Source organism: Pagrus major, chromosome 3, assembly GCF_040436345.1.
Source record: "Pagrus major chromosome 3, Pma_NU_1.0".
NCBI lineage: Eukaryota > Metazoa > Chordata > Actinopteri > Spariformes > Sparidae > Pagrus > Pagrus major.
In genome coordinates this window covers 9,824,679-9,831,854 of record NC_133217.1, presented here as the reverse complement: position 1 = coordinate 9,831,854, position 7,176 = coordinate 9,824,679, and positions in this window count along the sequence as shown.

Genomic DNA, 7,176 nt, shown 5'->3' with positions numbered 1-7,176 from the left:
CCTCATATAAGATGCAGAAGACACAACCTGCTACCACATTACTATTGTTTGATCTTGTAATGTTGCTTTGTGGATTGGAGTTTGGGACATTTCTCTTTTATTTGATAAGTGAAGGATCTGTTTAGTTGTCAGACTGTGAACGCCATCAGACCGTCATAGCCCTGTCCCGCGCTGCCAGCTTACCCTTAAACACAAACATCGTATCACCTCTGTTATGGCTCTGTTACTACCTCTAATGGTGGATCGGAGGCTGCCTCCCCATTCCGCCTATGTAACTTTAATAAAGATGGCGAAGTGGAATAACGGTGCAATATTCCCAGCTTGTAAAGGCTGGGGCTAGAAAGGGGCTAACATCTTCATACATTGACTAGCTTCCTGCCTCAGTAAATACATGAAACATCTGAAACACGACAAGAGACTGCTGTTTTTGGTAAAAAGTCACAAGTCAAAAAGCATGGGAACCACTGGTTTAATCTTTAACAATGTATTGTGTTTTTCATCTTTTCATACATTATGTTATGTAAAATCTTAACCAGCTACTATAGCTATCAGTTAAATGTAGGGGAGTAAAATGTACAATATTTCCTTGAATTTCAGTGCAGTAGAGGTCTAAAGTAGCAGTACAAGTCCAAGTACAGTCCTTGGGTGAATGTACTTTGTTACATTCCACCACTGCATGCAAGTGAATTCACACATTTCAGCCTCACACATGTAGGCAAACAAAAGTTAGATAGGTGATCATAAGTTTGAAAGGGTGCAGTGTCACTTCTGGATAATTCACTCTTGCTCCAAACCAACTTCCACCTAAACTAAAAAATGCAGTCGTTGCAGTGTTTGATCATGGGACACTTCAGATGGCAGAGCCATAAAGATTGCAACATAGTGAAATAAATCAGTCAGTCAATGTTCATTCTCACTTCAGTACATGACATAGGAAGACCTTCACTACATACGGTGCCTATAAAAAATATTCAACCCTTAATTGTTTTCCTCTTTTATTGCTTTTATAAATGGAATCATGGTCAATACACAAGAAATATACAAAACAAAAAATGTTCAAAAAACCCCTTTAGTGTGAAAGTGAAAACAGATTTCTACAAGCAATCAGTCAATTAATTAAAATGTATAACGTAAAATAAGTGATTGCACAAGTATTCAAGTCTGTGTGGATAGGTCTCAGTCAGGCCTACACATCTGGACACTGCAATTTTACTCCATTCTTATTTGCAAAACTGCTCAAGCTCTGTCAGGTTGCACAGGGATCGGACGTGAACAGCCCTTTTCAAGTCCAGCCACGAATTCTCTATTGGACTGAGGTCTGGGCTTTGACTCGGCCACTCCAGAACATTCCCCTTGTTGTCTTTAAACCATTTCTGTAGCTTTCGCTGTATTGTTCGGGTCATTGTCGTGCTGGATATTGAATGTTCTCCCAAGTCGTCATTGTTTTGCAGACTGAATCAGGTTGTCCTCCAGGATATCATTATATTTTGCTGCATTCATTTTAGCCTCTACCTTTACAAGCCTTCCAGGGCCTGCTGCTGAGAAGCATCCCCACAGCATGATGCTGCCACCACCATGGTGGGGATGGTGTGTTTGTGGTGATGTGTGGTGTTTAGTGTCCCCCAAACATAGCGTTTAGTATGATGGCCAAAAAGCTCCATTTTGGTCTCATCAGACCAAAGAATCTTCTTCTAGTTGACCTTGGAGTCTCCCACATGCCTTTGGGTGAACTCTAGTGGAGATTTAATGAGCTTTCTTCAACAGCCGATTTCTCTTTGCCACACTCCCATAAAGCTTTGACTGGTGAAGAACCCAGGCAACAGTTGTTGTATACACATGCTCTCCCAGCTCACCTGCTGAAGCTTTTATCTCCTTCAGAGTAGTCATAGGTGTCTTGGTGGCCTCCCTCACTAGTCTCCTTCTTGCACTGTCACTCAGTTTGTGAGGATGGCCTTCTCTAGGCAGATTTACACATCTGCCATATTCCTTCCATTTCTTAATGATAGATTTAACTGAGCTCTGGGGGATGTTCAGTGACTTGGAAATGTTTTTGTATCCATCTCCTGACTTATACTTTTCAATCACAGAGTTGCTTGGAGTGTTCTTTTGTCTTCATGGTGTAATTTTAGCCAGGACTACTGATTAACCAGTGACAGGCCTTCAGGCACAGGTGTCTTTATACTACAATCAGTTGAGACACATTCACTGCACTCAGGTGATCTCCTTTTTTTTACTAATTGTGAGACTACTAGCACCAATTGGCTGGACCTCTGTTGAATTAGGTCAGTTAATTTAAAGGGGGTGAATACTTATATAATCTCCTATTTTACATGATATATTTTTAGTAAATTGACATTACTTTGTAGAAATCTGTTTCACTTTCACATTAGAGATGTTTTCTTTTCTAATTGTTTTGTTTCATATATCTTTTGTATATTGACCATGATTCCATTTACAAAAGCAATGAAAGGGAAAAACAATTAAGGGGGTGAATACTTTTTATAGGCACTGAACACTAGATGACTTGGCTGCATCAACAGGTAGTCTTGTGATGGTCTAGAAGATGGTCATGAAGTTTAAGAAGTATACAACATAAATAAAGCTGTCCTCAACACTGGATCCTTTGTCATCATGGTTCAAAGAAAAATAACGTGGTTGAGGCCATACAATTAGCATGGTCATTGATTGTAAAAAAGGAAACAAATGCCAATGACGGGAAATGTTTTGGTCACATGGGTTGTTTGTCTATTATGTCTTCTAGATGAGGAGACTTGTCACTGGAAACTGTTTTGAACTGTGTCACTCTGTGTTGGGCAGTAACGCTTTACTCGGAAGGATGGAGGATCAGGGAGAGAGGCATCCTTTCAACAGCTGGAAGTATCATCATTATTTTGAGTTTGTCTCAGTCAAAGATGTATAGAATATTGTAGTCTGTTGCAAACTTTGTGTGACCGGCATTATTTCACAACTGTGAAAAATATAACATCATATTTGCTGAAGCATCTGATATGACAGCACAGCAATGTGGAACTTGTTGACAAAAACACTGGTGCTGACAATAAGGCATCCATTCACTAACAAGACCACGCCACAGTTTAATGTTAAGGTAGTTTATTTAAATTGGTAGAAGATTTTGGAAAGGATAGGAAAGGGGGGTCGGGGTTGTTGGATGAGGGAAGGGGGTCAAGGTTGGTGGATGAAGGAAAAGGGGGGGTTGAGGTTGGTGGATGAAGAAAGGGAGGGGTCGAGGTTGGTGGATAAAGGAAAGGGGGTTCGAGGTTGGTGGATGAAGAGGGGGGTTTGAGTAGGGTTGCAGATTGGCTGGACCAGAACCAGAGAGGAACCAGAGAGGTTGAGACTCAGAATGGGAGTACGTCTCGATGGCCGCATGTCTTGGTCGATGTGGCTTCGTCATCCCACCCATGGTTCCTGTGCTGAAATGGCCTGGGTTCCTTTTCTGGAGGATCTTCTTGCCATGGGATGGCGATGTCGAAGGCTGGGCTGCCCGTGATCCTGTGAGAGAGGATAGTGGAGAAGGAGAGGGTCTGGGGGGAGGGTTAGAAGAACTTATCATTACTACTAAATTATTTCCAGAGAGTCATGTCAAACTGCCACAGAGAGAGATGTTTGCTACCGACCTCGAGAGAGGGAGAATATGTGGCGATGGAATCTAATTTGAAGGCCATTGTTGCTGAGGTAGACTTTTTGTACAACATAATTGCAGTCCATTCCATTTCCATTTATTGATACAGCAATTATACATCCTGGGTTCACAGGACCATGTAGAGTAGGCGACCATGAACCACTAATACCCCTTTCACACTGGCCAAAAATCCCACTACACCAGCTAACAGCTAGCGTTTGTGTGCAATGTGATTGTATATCATCAGGATTTACTACCGGGTCCAGAGGAGGATTAAGGTAGTCATGGGCCCCTAGGCTATTTTTTATGTGGGCCCCCCCTTATGCATAATGCTCTCCCAGAAAAAATTTAATTTTGCACCATGTGTAACAGTGCAGGAGAATATTTGGCAAACATGATCCACACACACTCCAGTTAGCACACAGGTAGGTCAAATCGAATCGATGAGCTTGATTGGATGAGGTGACCCATGTCTGCCCAATCAGTGCTGTTTTGTTTGTTTATTACCCCATGGACCAATAGAGGTCAATGATTTTTTCCATTATTGTACAAGTACCATAATTATACAAGTGTATTTAAATTTCTTTATATTAACTTTCTTTTATTGGAAGCAATTTCACAGGCAAAAACATGACAACGCAATGTGGCATAGCTGACTTCCATTCTGACCATTTTCCTTTACCTTTTTGTCCCTTTTTATCCCTCCCTCCCCAGAATTTTATCCCTCCCTCCCCAGAATACTTACAATAAATACATACACAGAGCAAAAAAAAAAAAAAAAAGAGAGAAGAAAAAAAAAAAAAAAAGGGGGGCGGCTCAGTCATCACAATCAGGCAGAGATGTCAAGGATTCAATATGGGTTAAGAGAGGTCTCCAAGTCTTTTCAAATGAATTTAAGGAGCCATTGAGGGAAAATCTAAGCTTTTCAAGTCTAATGGACAATAACAGCTCTTTCACCCACCTGTTGTGAGAAGGAGGTTGAACATGTTTCCAATTAAGAAGTATGAGTCGCCTAGCCAACAGGGTGGTAAAGGCCATAACAGTCTGCATGACTTTTGTGGTGATAGGGTGCAAGGGGGTACCAAATAAGGCCAATAAAGGTTCAGGAGTGATAGTAATATTGTAAGCTATACTAATGGTTTTGAAAATTTCGGACCAGAATGTGGCAAGCGTGGGACAGAACCAGAACATATGGGAATGGTCAGCTGGAGATTGTTTGCACCTATTACATGAGTCAATTACATTAGGGTAAAGTGTATTTAAATTTCTAAAAAATAATCTGACCAATTCAAGGACCCCTCCACAGGGGTGGAGCAGCAATTTTAAATGTGGGGGGGTTCTGGGGTAGCACATGAGCACCGCAACCACCTTTGGCCCCTGTTTCAGTCTCCAAAACTAATGCGATGCATTTCTAGATTTTCTTCACTAGGATATGCCAATAATAGTGCATTCAAAATGTAGATTATAGCACAACGCTCTTTAACCTAAGATATTATATATTCACATATATATGTCTTCTCTCCAACTTCTCTCCTGTTCTCTCCCTTATCTTCTCCATGCTCTCCTTTGTCCTGACTCCTGAACTTCCCTTCCTCAGAAACATCCTACATAAAGAACTCAATGTTAATATTCCTGAACATGGAAGTGTTGAAATATTTTATGTAAACTTAGAACAAACAGCCTTGATTTTGATTAGGAAACATTCAATTCTTTTGTTGTTCTTTTATCTGCTTTTTATACATATATTTTGTTGTTCTAATCTGTTTTAACTAATCTTTCATCCTAGCCTTTATTGTACTCTATATTATTTTATTCCTCTTATTATTTAAGATTTTAATAGTTTTATTGCATTTCATTGTCTTCATTTCTATTCTTTTCTAGTTACTGAGAGCAGTAACAGGGATGAGTTGATGTAGGAGATTTTCTTCATTGAAAAGAAGGTTTTAAGCTCCAACAAATAGCTTTAAGTTACGTAAATGAACACCTACATGGCATTAATGCAAGAATATGAATGTACTACCATAAAATTTAATTAGTGCATTTATGGATTGAAAGCTAGCTTTCTGTTTCCCTCCTGTCACATAACTCCAATTAAATGACAACTTGACTTGAAAAAGAAGTCAATCTTCTGCTGCCTCTTCCTGTTTGGCATTCCTAACAAAAAGAATAATGATAATGTTGAATAATATCAAAATCAGTGGATGTCTCTAGAAAACTATCTGTCAGTTACCATTAACTTTACCTGGCTTGCATTAACTTTTTTTGCCACCTGGCTTGCTTAATATTAGCGGACATGCCACAAAGCAAGACATAGTTTAGTTATTTACAGACAAAATTCGACATTATTAACTAGTTAAATAACCGTCTCATACCTCTGCTCTGTTCGCTGTCTGCGGCAGCGAGTGACGGCAGCTCCGTGTTACATGTAAGTGTTTACTTTCCCGGGGGGCCGGGACTAGTGGGTTTGGTCAAATGGTTGTGATTGGCTTGATGGCTGTCAATCAATCTAACTTGGCCAATGGGTTTTCATGTATGGGGGACTGAGGTGCGCTCCATTTTAGTACGCTGGTACACCGCGAGGGTGGGCAAACGGTTTAGTACCTTAGGAGAAAGTCGGGGGGATGAAATCACCTTGTTTTAAAAGTCCCCCACGGCTGTGACGCCACTGCCCCTCCACACGTGGGGCCCCTAGGCTGCAGCCTAGGGAAGCCTGTGCATTAATCCGCGTCTGCATATAGTCTGAACAGGTCAGCTGCCTGATCAGTACTGCACATGTGCAACTCTCAACAGAGATTCTTCTTTTACCAGCTCTGGAAAAAAACAAAGTGTTTAATTTAGAATATTACTGATTAAGACTTTTTAAAACAAAACATCTTCTGGATGTATTCTGATTAGGTATATGATCTGCTGCCTTCTACTGTTCCCTGTTTTTCCGGGGCATGCATGATGACAAACGGGAAAAATAGAAAGGCAAACTCGTCCACTGGAAACCATATACTCGCTAAATTTGGTGCGAAAGTGGCATAATTGGATGTTTCTGGGAGCATCATCTGGGTGTTTCAAACTACATGTTTGTGGCCCTTTTTCCTCTGTCATCAGCCTCTGAACATGAAAATGCTGCCACAGCTCTTGATACTTGTCAGTTTGTTCCACAGGTTGAGAATACATCTGCGATTGATGGGCAGGCTCAGTAATAAACTAGTTAAACAAAGGTTTATGAATAACTATCTATTGCACACAAATAACTAGTCAAAACTTAACATAAATTACTACTAAGCAAAACATTTTCAAAATATATTCAAGAGATCAAACACTTGCCTTGCTTTTGGTCCAGAGTCGTTCTTCTTAGCCTTTTGTAATGTGTCATGTTGGCACAGTTGACATTCCCTGTTGAAGCATTTAATTTAGATTGCTTTGAAAAAAGAAAAACATTTCTAACTCCTGTCTGTATTGGTATGTTTCAGGTTCAGCTCCATTATTGAGATTCTGAGCCATGCAAAACTAGCCAGTCCGACCAGGTGTAGTGCTATTTT